This window comes from Oncorhynchus mykiss, chromosome 22 (assembly GCF_013265735.2).
Source record: "Oncorhynchus mykiss isolate Arlee chromosome 22, USDA_OmykA_1.1, whole genome shotgun sequence".
NCBI classification, from domain to species: domain Eukaryota; kingdom Metazoa; phylum Chordata; class Actinopteri; order Salmoniformes; family Salmonidae; genus Oncorhynchus; species Oncorhynchus mykiss.
This window is the reverse complement of record NC_048586.1, coordinates 27,046,182-27,060,364: the sequence shown is the minus strand read 5'-3', so window position 1 is coordinate 27,060,364 and position 14,183 is coordinate 27,046,182. Positions and strand designations below refer to the sequence as shown.

The window sequence follows — 14,183 nt, the reverse complement described above, 5'->3', positions numbered from 1 at the left end:
TGTAAATAACAATTTCTTCTTAACTGACTTGCCTAGATAAATAAAGGTATAAAAAAAACTATAAATATTTATACATATTTTAATTTCCCAGAAAGACTCACAGCTGCCAAAGGTGCTTTTACAAAGTATTGACTCAGTGATGTGAATGCTTATGTAAATTAGATATTTCTGTATATAATTGTAAATACATTTGCAAAACATGGTTTTCACTTTGTCATTATGGGGCATCGTGTGTAAATGGGTAGAGCTGGGAATCCCAATTAGGATTTACAGACATTTGTTTTTTCTGCTCGTCTAATATTGTTGTACCCGGAAAGTCAAAATATCAATAATGACCAGAGTTTGCTGGATGCCTTAGGTCTGAGAACATTACATTGGAGATGACATCGGATAAGTCATCTGATAACTCTTTTGGGTGGTGGAGGGACTTTCTTGCTGAAAGCTCTTCTTCACTCTCTCATTTAAACATTTTAAAAGAGGGAGAACTATGAAAAACTCCAAAATATTGATGTTCACGACTAAAGCAGAGATCATGTGGGCTTCAAACGTCTAATCATGGGGAAGACTTGCTTTCTGGCTTTCCATTGGCGCTCCATCTCTCTACAGAAGCCTTTGTAATGTCCAATTTGTGTTCCTTTAAGTGTACCAGGCCCCTCTCAGATTACCATATCTTGTGTAACATGTCAACAAATTACTTCTATTGCTGAAGGCCAAGAGTGGGAAAGTTTCTGGATAGTTGAGCAAAGTTAGCAAGCTACTTGGGGAATACACAAGCTCAGCCAAAGAGAACTGTGTGTGGAGACTTCAGTGCATTCAGTACAGTGGCATAGCTGAAGAAAAGAAAGGTCACTAGATCCTTTAAACACCAGCGGTATAAAGGTACTGAAAACAGTATAATCTCACAGTGATTATGTTAATCTATCAATGCCCAACTTAGAGCTCAAGGATTTTGAAAGGGGAAACCAGGGTATCTCTAGTTGGAAAGCACCTTTACCAGGGACTGTACTTATGGAAATAATATTTGATAAGGCTCTTTTTAGGTCTATGGCTGTTTTATTAGAAACAGGGTACAATTAACCTTTCACCTATTTTGCTACTCATGTATTGACATACAGTAGGCTAAACCATTGACTAAAGCACTGGATAGGCTAGGATTGTGTAGGCTGAGATTCTGGATTTTAAACTCAGTGTGTGCACGTATGTGTGCATGTGCGTGGGAGAGAATGGGATGTGTGCGTGGGAGAGAATGGAAGTGTGCGTGTGTGTGTGTTAAGAGTTCGCATCTGCTGACAAGTAGACTTTTCACACCCGGAGAAAATCCATTCTCACATCCAGTCTCTCAGTGTAGACTTCGAGTCTTGGTGATAACTACACCTCCGGAAGATGCAATCACTCTCAGTATGGAGAACATTCATCTCCGACCTAGGACACACCAATGTTCTTTCCATTAAAAAGGTGAGGTGCCTCCCCTTCCTAGCTCTGTTGGCCCCCGTCTAAAACAGTTTTGCTTTTTGGAGCTTCTCTCTCTTCTCCATGTCTCTCGCTCTCTCCCTCTATCTCTCAATTTCTTTCTCTCTCAAGCCCTCTTCCCCCACCGTGGCCCATCTCCAGAGGGAGTGTGTGATGTGGGTTGTGTGCTGTGAGACCAGCCAGTCCCCATAAGTGGCCTGATGAATATTTACTAAGCTACACGCTCAGTAAATATGAATGTGAGCGAGCGAATGTGAGTGAGGCCTCGTTTTAGGGACACCTACACTGTGGTGAGCAGCAGTAAATGTTATTCCTTCCTCTTCCATAATGTCTTTCCCTGCATGATCTTCTGAACATGACGTCCTGTACCATCTTCAAGTGGCCCCCTCCAGTCGTTAGTACTAATATTTATAGAAAATGTTATCAACTCCAGAGCTGCACAGAGTTGTGGGGAATTGGCTCCTGAGTGGCCCATCCAATTGTTCGTAGAGTTACTCAGAAGAACACAGCCTCTCTTGTCACATTTGATGTGTTGTCAAACATTAGGCGGGGAGAAAAAGCTAATTTCGTGCTCCTTTAGGCTGTCATTAAAGTTCCAACTTTCTCTTTCTCCCTTTTTCCTCCGCTGTGTTTGAGAGGCTTATACGCATTCCTAGTGGACTCAGCAGCCGGAAAATCAGTCTGCTTTCCTGCCTGCCGTCCAATTTAGCATCAGCCTGCCTGTTAAAAGTTTAACCGGAGTGAAATGCTGGGAATAGGGGAGAAGTGGAGAGCTGGAGGAGCGGAGAAGAAAATGTGACAACATCCTGTTGGGAGGGAGCAGAGCTAGCTTCAGTCTCTACCCTTGCCCCCTATTCCCTATATACAGTAGTGCACTCTTTTGACCAGAGCCCTTTTGGATGCAAACTCTTTGCTCATGGTGTCTCTCTCTAACGCTGCCAGCAGGTCCAGGCCGACCCCCAAACTCCCTAGCAGCACTGGGAAAAATAAAGAAATACTGTAGAGCCACTGGATGTTAATCAGGGCCACATGCAACAATTCCTCCCCAAACATCCACTCCTCTCTAAGGGACTGGAGGATTTAGATGACCCCAATTCACTTGACAAGGACAGAGCCCATGTAAGACGCACCCCTAGAAACCCACTGTATGCTACAGAACTAATGCACCAAACAGATGGGTGTTTACAACTGGCACAGTACTCACTATTGTGTAGTCCTGCACGAATGTACTACGTCATTACGGATTGACATGAAATATCTCACACACACACACACACACACACACACGAATAAATGGAGAAGTGCACCATACACACCCAACTCCCTGGAGAGAGAGAGTTAGGGCGTGCTGGCTTATTGGAGGTGTCTGCTCATTTCTGAGTGCCGGGCAGGTATTGACTGGGGAGTTCCTCAGCCCTTAGTGAGAATGTGATACAGGCTGGCAGCTGCTCGAACTAGCCTCACCACTAGGTTCAGCCTCATCTCCCTCCTCCATACTCTCCAGCGGAGATAAGTGTCTCTGGACCCTCCAGCTGTCATTATAAAGTCATCACCACCACATCGTCCCTCCACACTCCACACTCCTTAAGCGCCGGCTATCAGCTAAAGCCGATAACAGACTCATTGTCTGGCCTCTTGGTACCTGTGTTATTTTTAATTTGCATACTGGTAGACTAGTTCTGCTTTTTCGTGATTATCTGCTGATAAATTATGAAAAGATTTGATGAAAATGTTGAATCCTCACTGCAGGAACAATAGGTAGTGGAGAGTGAGCCCCAATCTGGTCCAAAATATGAAAAAAAGATTGAAAGTTATAAAAGCATGATACTTACATGGTATTACTAAAGACATTGATATAGGCCGACTGATTTGATTAAAGTGACGACAATGGAGTAGTCAACTGCTGCTTTCTGTGTAGGCCATGTTTAACATCTGCTTAATTTTTCATTTCAATCATACCTGTATGTCTATTCATGAGTTCCTGCCTTCTAAAAAAACTGGGGGTGGGTCTGGGGGACATCCCCCTAAAAATGTTTGCATTTTTAAAACCATTTCCTGCCATTCAATATTGTTTCTCAAATGGAATTCCATGTTTACTTGAACACAACATTTTTTCTTAGGTTTTTGCCACAATAAACTAAATTTCTGACTAGATTACTAATCGACCGCTTCCCTCAAAATCCCACCCACAGTGATTGATTGACAGGTCAAACTGTTAAAGAGATAGTTCACCCAAATTAAAAAACGACACATTGGTTTCCTTACCCTAAGTGCCCACAGCGGCAGACAATAAAATACATAATTTGAAGAACAAACATAATTGTGGCAAATTATATCTTGCAGTAAAACTAAATAGGCTTTCATTTCAAGAGAAGACAGGTTTAATGTTTAAAAAAGGTTCTTACTTAGAAGATAGGCCTAGACAATATCCAAAACAACTAACACACTGAATTCACACATTTTAATTGTCATTTTAATTGTAAATTCTTTCTTCACAATACCATAACTAATTTTACCAATCTGGGAGGTAAAGTCGTTAAAGTATTCAATAATTTAGCTGTGTATTTTGGATGGAATCAATGCATTAGAATGTGCCAGAGGACACCAAAACAGAGCTTGTTCTGCATGCCCCCACGGACCCCAACAGCCAGGAACTACCTGGCTGGATACTTTTTCTATTTTGCTGGCTAATCCATTTAATTACAGAAAACACTGCTTCATCCACTGCCACAGTTCTTAAAGCATCCCTCCCACTGACCCCAAAACACAGAAAAGCAGAGCCCAGCCCAACAGGTCTCGGAAGCTGTAAGACTATGAGAGCTAACATCCCCACTGCTGTATCATTTCCCGCAAGAGCAGAGACACGCTCCTTCTCTCACACTCTTCAACACGGTCGACCAACAAGGAAATTACTTTGTTCATTAGGAGGATATTAGCCACCCGGGGAACACAGTTTGACAATCCGCAGAAGAGTATATGTGTAATTGGAGATGTTATCAGTGCTCCGACAGGGGGGCTGATCGGAAAAGGAATAGTGTAGTGAGCTTATGAATATTGAGGAGGAGAGGTGAGAATATAACACTTGGGGGAGGGCCTTAGTCTTGTCAATCCCAAGTCCCCCGAGGCGTGATTGGAGGAATCCATCGCTGTCATAATAGCTGCTCATGTTTAGAGCCACTGTAGGAATAGTTTAGAATGCTGAAGTCTTACCGATTACATCCTGTTGTTCTGTGAAACCTGGCTCAACCATCCTTGTTTGTGGCGTAACTGTAGTGGATTATTTTCTCCGGTTGATTCATATTGTATGATGAACATTCCTCCCTGTATTTTCCAGAGGTCTTCCATACATTACCATCGGTGAATTCTATCCAGATCTTATCCCATCTGAACACAGACACCTCAGTTCTCCCTCCCTCTTCCTCATTTTGCTTCATATTCTCTCCACATCTTTCTCTACTTCTCTGTCCCTCCACATCTCATCACCATCATGTTTTTCTCTCCATCAAATGCATTTCCTCAGCACCTCCCTCCTTTCTCCCTCTCTTTTTCCCTGTTTTCTCCCTCCTCCCTCTGGACAGTGGATGGTATGTGTATTCTCTCCTCGGACAGGCTCAGCCCTCTAGGTTCTGAATTATCCTCTTTAGTTCTTAATCCCATTATCAGACATCCACTTCTAGGTTTTCCTCTCTCTCCTCATTTCTCCTCTGCCGGTCATGCTGTGTGTGTGATTTAGACCTCTCATTGTTGCATGTTGCAATGGCGCCGTTTCACAGCCCTCACAGCCCAGTGTGCTATTCCGCCCTTGGAACTAGGGATGCAAATTTCGGTCAATTTTGCTGCTGACTAACCGACCCTCATTAACCGGTCAACAAACGGTTAAAACATTTTCAACCAGAAAAATGAGGTGACCAACAAAATACTAGACATGCATACAAGAGACATGCATTTTACATTAAGAGCCTTGACCTTTGTGTTGTCTTAAGGGTAAAAAATGACCTGCCACTATGTTTAACAGCAGAGAAAACCCCCTAAATTATATTTTTTCCAACTTGAAATTTGATTACTTTTCCTAGAGTGACCCCAACATTAGAAATAGTGAAACATCGCCGTTGTTCATATTTCCATGAAAGCTGTACACCAGCAGGGTACAAAGATTGTCTTAGGGTCATTTTTGACCCGGCAGTCTCTCTCTCTCTCTCTCACACACACACACACACACCACACACACACACACACACACACACACACACACACACACACACACACACACACACACAGAGAAATTGAGATTATGTATGTTACTGATTGGACTCCGCCAGGAGCTCCTGAAGAGGAAGATGGTTGGCACAGTTAGAAAGAACAAGCTTGAGCTCCCCCTGCACTCCTCGCAACAAGGGGGAGAGAAGCCTTCTCAAAGCTTGCCTTCACCCCCACCACCACTCTAGTTTCTTACCTCCCAAAGAGGAAAAAGAATGCGGTCCTCCTGAGCACACTGCACAAAACGGCTGAGTTCAGTGATCATGAGGACAGGAAGCCAGCCATTGGAACTTACAGCTGCAGGAGGATGACAGCCCACTGGCCCCTGGTCATCTTCCCTAACATCATTGATGTGTCCTCATACAATGCCTTTGTGATATGGAACAAGATCAACCCTACCTGGATGCCTGATAAGCGGAACAAGAGGGTGTTCCTGGAGCAGCTGGGAAAGGCACTAGTAACCCCACACATTCAAAGAAGGGAGCGCCTCCCCGGCACAGCAGCCTCTGCAGCACTTGTGAAAGCTGTTCAGGGGGCTGAATCTTGTCCTGATCCACCTGAGGCTGCAGCTGGGGCAGGCAAGAGGAGGAGATGCCAATTCTGCCCCCCATAGCAGGACTGTAACACAAATACTATGTGCTGCCCATGTGAGAAATACATCTGCAAAGTCCATGCACACACACTTGCATACTGTCCTACATGTGCTAATTAGAGTTGATTAATTTATGTTCTTCATGTTTTTGTTTTGTATCTATTATCTTATCTTAGTTTATTCTTAATTATTGTTGTTTATACACCTTGTTGGTGGGGGTAATAGTTTTTTAAAACGGGAGAAGACTAGTATTTTGTAGATTAAATCCTCATTGTACAGTATAAGAATATATCACTTTGTTGCCAAAAATGTTTAATGTTTCCCTTCAATAAAATGCATTCAAAACTACTTTCTGCACATTTCTGCTACTTTCTTAGGCTATACAAGTGATATATCTTGCAAAAAAAAGTTGTTTACAGCTATGCAGAACCTTTATCACTAATAATAATAAACCTCTACTTTAGTAAAGAAAACAAGTATGACAGGTGTGTTGTAATAAAATGAGTGGTGTCCACTGATTAAATGCAGTCTTTCTGCATTGTGAAGAGGGAAAACCCAGATATTCACAAAGTTGGTGATGAATGACAGGTTGTTTCTTCATGCAAAATAGATTTGGGGTTTAAAATTCAATTAAGCTGCTTTATTTTAGGGGTTTCGTGAAGGTGGGTCATTTTTTACCCTCAGGACAAGGGGAGTACACATAATGTTAAGACTACACAAGGGTTAATGGAAACATGCAGCAATAGCAAGCCTATTGTCTTACTGTCAAAAAGCTTTAGCCTGTTATTGAACCTGCAATGAAGCAGCTGATAAAATGTACATTTCAAACATTTGCCAAAATGCAATTCGTGGGAAAACACTATGCTACACAGCACATCTAATGAGAGCAGTTCCATATGTGACAGAGATCAACATCTCGGTTAGAAAACAGCAGCAACTAGGATGGGTTGCTAATAGGAATAGGATCGTGTCTAAATTGGACAATGAAAGAAAGTTGATATGAAAACCAATAGAAGAGGAGAGCAGTAATGTCCTTCACATTTCTATGGTTGGATTTGGCTATGCTACTTTGAAGCAAGGTAAGACATGCCTCATGTAAAGTAAAATGTTCAGGTTTCAAACAACTATACTGCCTTAAGCACACATTGAAAAGTGGTGGTGATAGCCTGCCTACATTACCACTGACTATAGCCAGAGATAATGTATACAACGACGAGATGGTTTTGACTCCGCCCTAATAATAGCAGTCTTTGTCCCAAAGGCATGAAGGCAGGCGGTCTTTTTTTATTTAACTAGGCAAGTCAGTTAAGAACAAATTCTTATTTATTTGACGCCGACCACAACCAAACCCGGACAATGCTGGACCAATTGTGTGCCGCCCTATGGGACTCCCAATCACGGCCGGATGTGATACAGCCTGGGTCTGATTATAGCACCAGAATGGCGAATGGAAGGCGTTCTTTAATTATGAGTTGAGATTGAGAATTTAAAATAGTAGCTATTTTTAAATGTGGCCATCAAAACAGTTAACACGCAATTGCATTTCTAATTGTTATTTGTTGCGCAATGACTGGGCTTCTAAAATAAAGTTTCGCTCCAGTAACAGCTAGAGCGAAACTAGGCTCTGTATGCTGTGCGCATGTGTTAAATAAGATTCATGGCGACTAACGAAAATACATAGGCGGCAATTTAATTCCATTCAATTATGTAAATTCACTTATAGATCGCTAAGCATGACCGTTCTAATGTCTTTTTTGGAGGCTAACAGATTAACGGTTAACATCCCTACTGGGAATCGATCATATGACCTACACGCTGAAAAACAACTAACTAACGGGCTGCAAACTGAGGAGGAAGCAAAGGGAGCTGTTGACCATGGGATGGCATCCACATTTATGATCGAATGATCTATTAAATCTGTAGTAACAAATCATCTTATTACCTTATCAATTCATTTATCCTCCCCTACAGGACTGTTGTGATAGGAAAACAAAGTGCCAACAGCTAGGCTAGCAGATCTGTAGTGTATTACAGAGAAACAAAGCGCTGAAGGCTAGCAGGTCTGTAGTGTAGCAATTGATTAGGAGGCCTGGGGATCAAAGCCTGTTTAAATTTGCAGCTTGGGGTCTGAGGGACAACCAGGTGCCCAAACAAACCTGAACTCAGCTGCCCCTTCAATTGCTATGGCAACTGCTCTCTGAGCTGACCATAGCAGAGTAGGGTGGGGGCGGAGGGAGACATGCTCCCTGGAAGACTTCCTGGATTCTACTGTTTGAGGGTAATACAATGTGAGCCCTGCTGTGCTGTTTAGGGTTGTAGGAAGTGCAGGCAGGTGTCCATATGATGTCTCCGTTACTCTAATCCAATCCCACAATGCAACAAGGGTACCGTACTTTGCGATGTCACCATGAATCAACCTATCCGATCTGTGAAGAAGAGTGAACGAGGAGTGAAGAGAGGGAGCAAGTTTTTGGAATAAGATGCAGCCCTGGTTGCATAATATCCTCAGTTGTGGGCTCTACTCGGCTTGGTTAAAGTACACTCAACATCCAGGCAATGCAAGTAGTCATGCACTTACACAAAGACAACCACTGCATAAGGAGTCATTGCATGAATGAGTTAGCAGATCCTAAGTGCACTGGAAATACTGTCGACATGGACTCCAGTTGGATTGGTAGTGTTGGCAATCAAATTTCACCACAAAAAAAATCACTTGATTAATAAAATAACATCTCCTTATATGGCCACATTAATGCTGTAAATGTTTATAAAACATGAGAAGGTTGTTGACATTGTTGTGTGTATTATGACTGCCTGGCCCTGCAGAGGGACTGCCTGGCCAGTGGTGTGGCTGTCAGTCCAGTTAACAGCTGATATCAACGTAACCTGACCCTGTGCTCCCTGGAGAGCAGTTTCCTGTAAACACCAGAGTAGGTCAGTGTGCTTAAAGATCAGAGGCTTGTCCGTCTGTTCTCCATCCATCCACAGTAAACAGGACGGCCCTCGCTGCTCTGCTCTCTGTGACCGATGGCTGACCTAGAACACAGGTCAAACGCTTTCCAACTCAATCAATGCTCAGTTGATGGGACTGACTGAGTGACTATGATTTCCTGTTAGGCGAGTAGGCAAGGCACTCAGTTAGGGATATGAGCCTATAGTGACATTCAGAAACCCACTGGAAGGCTAAACTACGATACCACAACATCCACCACAAGGTAAGGACTATGCCCGCAGAGAACTGCAGTGTGGTAAGACTGTTGTTGTCCTTACCTGGTTCTGTTATAGGGACACAGACATAGTATTGCAGCACTGAGTTTACAGTGCTGCAAGGTGTGGCTCAGGCTCAGTGAAACTGTTGATAACTGTTCTAATAACATGTGTTACAGGTTTTGTTTTTTCCCTTTATGTTTTGAGGTTGGACTTCAGTACATACAGCTCGTTAGCACGTAGGAAGCACTGATTGGTGTCACCTCGTTTGTCAGTATGTGTTACACCTGTGCTGGTTGCGTCTCGTTAGTCAGAAGGTGTTTCACAGGTACTGGCCCAGGTTCTATTTAAGAGTGGCTGGCCAAGTGCTCAAGTTGTCTTGAGAGATTAGGAGGGTCAACACCTTTAGTTGGCTCTCCCTATTTGATTTCACGAAAAGCATTCCTTTGTCTGTTCTTCCCTGTTTTTGTTTTGCTCCACCATTTTGGTTTGCTTCCTTTCTTTAAAGATTGGTGTGTTTTATTATTTTGTTTGCCACTTCTTGGGCAAATTCAGTGGGCGTTCATGGTGGGTGTCTTAAGTTTTAGTTGTTGTTGCTAGCCAACTTTCAGTGGTGTCTTTCAGAAACCCTCCTAAAACTCCACCTGTTTCATTTTGGTTGTCAGTAACTCTTATTTTCCCCTTATGTTTGAACAATTTTCTATAGGAGCTATTTGGACATAAATGTTGGACTTTATCGAAGAAAACAAAACATTTATTGTGGAACTGGGATTCCTGGGAGTGCATTCTGATGAAGATCATCAAAGGTAAGTGAATATTTACAATTTCTGACTTTTGTGACACCTCTCCTTTGGAAAATGGCTGTATGTTTTGATGTGACTTGGCGCTGACCAAACATAATCGCAAGGTGTGCTTTCGCCGTAAAGTCTTTTTGAGATCTGACACAGCGGTTGCATTAAGGAGAAGTTTATCTATAATTCCATGCATAACACTTGTATCTTTTATCAATGTTTTATGAGTATTTCTGTAATTTGATGTGGCTCTCTGCACTTTCACCGGATGTTTGTTTGAGACAATGCATTTCTGAACATTACACAATTTCAAATGAGGTTTTTGGACATAAAGATTAACTTTATCGAACAAAACACACAATTAATGTGTGAACATGAAGTCCTGTGAGTGCCATCTGATGATCTGTGATTAATTTAATCGCTATTTCTGACTTTTGTGAGGGCTCTCCTTGGCTGGAAATGGCTTTATGGTTTTCTGTGACTACGTGCTGACCTAAACTAATCGTTTGGTGTGCTTTCGCCGTAAAGCCTATTTGAAATCGGACACTGTGGCTGGATTTACAAGAAGTTTATATTTAAAAGGGTGTAAAATACTTGTATGTTTGAGGAATTTTAATTATGGGATTTCTGTTTTGAATTTGGAGCCCTGCAATTTCACTGTCTGTTGGCAAGGTGGCATATCCCAGAGAGGTTAACCCAGCATGACATCTACTCTGTTACCTCTTAGCCCAGCATGACTGACTCTGTTACCCATTAGTCTAAACCCTGTCTATGTCGCGGGGGGGGGGGGGGGGGGGGGGGTCATTTTGATCATTTTGATTTTAAGGCAGGGTAGCCTAGTGGTTAGAGCGTTGGACTAGTAACCAGAAGGTTGCAAGTTCAAATACCTGAGCTGACAAGGTACCCACTGTTCCTAGGCCGTCATTGAAAATAAGAATTTGTTCTTAACTGACTTGCCTAGTTAAATAAAGGTAAAATAAAATTTAAAAAAAGACACAATTATTTGATGAAAAATGGTATTAGACTAAACTGCTATTAGCCCATACAAACACATTGAATAACAAATTCACTACATGGAACAGATAGTCCCCCCCAAAATGTTTTAAATAAGTTTGTTCTGAAGTGTCTGTCCTATATCTGAGAGAGATAAGAAAGATCAGGAAATATGACAAAAAAAATGTAAACGTTAATTCGGAAAGTATTCAGACCCCTCAACTTTTCCAGATTGTGTTATGTTACACATGTGTTATGCCTTATTCTAAAATGGATTTTTAAAAATTAAACTACATTTACACACAATACCCCATAATGACAATTTAAAAAAAATCAGAAATACCTTATTTACATAAGTATTCAGACACTTTGCATCCTGGTGCATCCTGTTTCCATTGATCATCCTTGAGATCTTTCTACAACTTGATTGGAGTCCACCTGGGGTAAATTCAATTGATTGGACATGATTTGGAAAGGCACACCTGTCTATATAAGGTCCCACAGTTGACAGTGCATGTCAGAACAAAAACCAAGCCATGAGGTCGAAGAAATTGTCCGTAGAGCTCAGAGACAGGATTGTGTTGAGGCACAGGACAACCTTCCAGAAGGACCACCATCTCTGCAGCACTCCACCAATCATGCCTTTACGGTAGAGTGGCCAAATGGAAGCCACTCATTAAAATGCACATGGTGGCACGCTTGGAGTTTGCTAAAAGACACCTAAAGATTCTCAGACCTTGAGAAACAAGATTCTCTGGTCTGATGAAAGCAAGATTGAACACTTTGGCCTGAATGCCAAGCGTCACATCTGGAGGAAATCTGGCACCATCACTACGGTGAAGCATGGTGGCGGCAGCATCATGCAGTGGGGATGTTTTTCAGTGGCAGGGACTGGGAGACTAGTCAGGATCGAGAAAAAGATAAACGGAGTAAAGCACAGAGATCCTTGATGAAAACCTGCTCCAGAGTGCTCAGGACCTCATATTGGGGTGAAGGTTCACCTTCCAACATGACAACAACCCTAAGCACACAGCCAAGACAATGCAGGAGTGGCTTCAACACAAGTCTCTGAATGTCTTTGAGTATCCCAGCCAGAGCCCGGACTTGAATCCGATCGAACATCTCTGGAGAGACCTGAAAATAGCTGTGCAACGACACTCCCCATCCAACCTGACAGAGCTTGAGAGGGTCTCTAGAGAATAATGGGAAAAACTCCCCAAATACAGGTAGGCCAAGCTTGTAGCGTCATACCCAAGAAGACTCGAGGCTGTAATTGTTGCCAAAGGTGCTTCAACAAAGTACTGAGTAAAGGGTCTGAATAATTATGTAAATGTATTATTTCCGTTTATTTGTACTAAATTTACAAAAAATTATAAAAACCTGTTTTGCTTTGTCATTATGGGGTATTGTGTGTAGATTGGATTTTAAAAAAACTGTTTTAGAATACGGCTGTAATGTAACAAAATGTGGAAAAAGTCAAGGGGCCTGAACTTTCCTGAAGGCACTGTACTTCATTAATTTTTTCAACTGGTACCGGGGGACCTTCAGACAAATCTTGTGAGATCTGTGTGCGTCCTAGAGCAAAACAACAAACATGTACGTGTTCGTGAAAGTCTCACATTATTAGTGTGTAGCCAAAACTGATCGGACGCTACAGACAGAAGTTGGCAGATCGTCTGTACCGACTTCAGATGAGCCCCATGACGCTTGTGGGTGTCGATGAGCAAAACAGAGAATTTGTGAGAGTCATCTTTAAATAGGAGGGTCATTATAGTTTTGTAGGCCAAACTGTTCGGACTACAGACTTTGTGAGAAGACCGATTTTCAGGATGTCTCATGGTCTGACAAACACCACTCTAGCTCTGTCACCTTCCTCCACAGATGCGGAAGTGCGACATCGCCAATGCGGTGCATTGAGAGGCATCCAATGCAAAAATCTCTAGCTTAAACTGACTGATTTCTCTAGCTTAAACTGACTGATTTCTCTAGCTTAAACTGACTGATTTCTCTAGCTTAAACTGACTGATTTTGATGGGGATTATTTTATTATGCCAATTAGATTTCCGCAGGGGCATGGACATTGTCTCTAGGGGGCTAACCCAACATGACTTTAACTCCGTTACCCCTTAACTCAGCATGATGTCAACTCTGTTACCACCTCCATCTGAACACACTGCTGTATTGTTAGCTCAGTCTCAGCTCCACACTCTCTCACCCCAGCCTCAACTGAATTGTGCTCCATTACAAGGACAGGCGTTTGTTATTATCCTTGCGTGAACCATTCCGTGTTCAAAACTTTTACTATCTACTGTGAACATCAGCTCTTCGGTTTCTACACAACACTAACAGGGTTATCTGACAGAGACTGGTGCCACGAGGACAATGGACACCCAATCCTCTTGTTAGAAATCCAGGCCTGTACCACTATCATAGCGGGCGAACCTTAGATAGGCTTGGGTTAGCACAAACACACAGAGATCATTCCCCTTTCTTTGACATGTGAAGGCACTGTAGAGACAGACAGTAGAGATGACGCATTGTGAGAATATATAAGACGCTGTGAGGAGGGGGGCTCTAGCGAGGGAAGCACAGATATCACAGAGTCTGAAAGCCTCTTCCAACATGTTCTCTCTGATAGACACACCAAACAAACTGACACACACACACACACACACACACTGATAGAAGGATCAATATAGCATAGTAGTCCTGTCTGTAGAGCCTCTCAAAATCAGACAGAGCGAGAGAGGAGAAAGATACAAAAGCAGAGAGAGAAAGACTCATCAATAATGTGGTTTAGTGAGAAGTGTGAGCTGATGGTACTCATCAGTGTGGGGTTCTGCCTCCTCTCCTCCACTTTGTTTTCTGGCCAA

The 14,183-nt window shown here is 42.5% G+C and overlaps 1 protein-coding gene across 6 annotated transcripts in view; it reads right to left on the bottom strand.

The window, feature by feature from the left end:
• LOC110501661 (mannosyl-oligosaccharide 1,2-alpha-mannosidase IB) overlaps positions 1-14,183 on the bottom strand; it is a 121,488-nt gene that overhangs the window by 53,858 nt on the left and 53,447 nt on the right. The gene's annotated exons all lie outside the window — the stretch shown is intronic.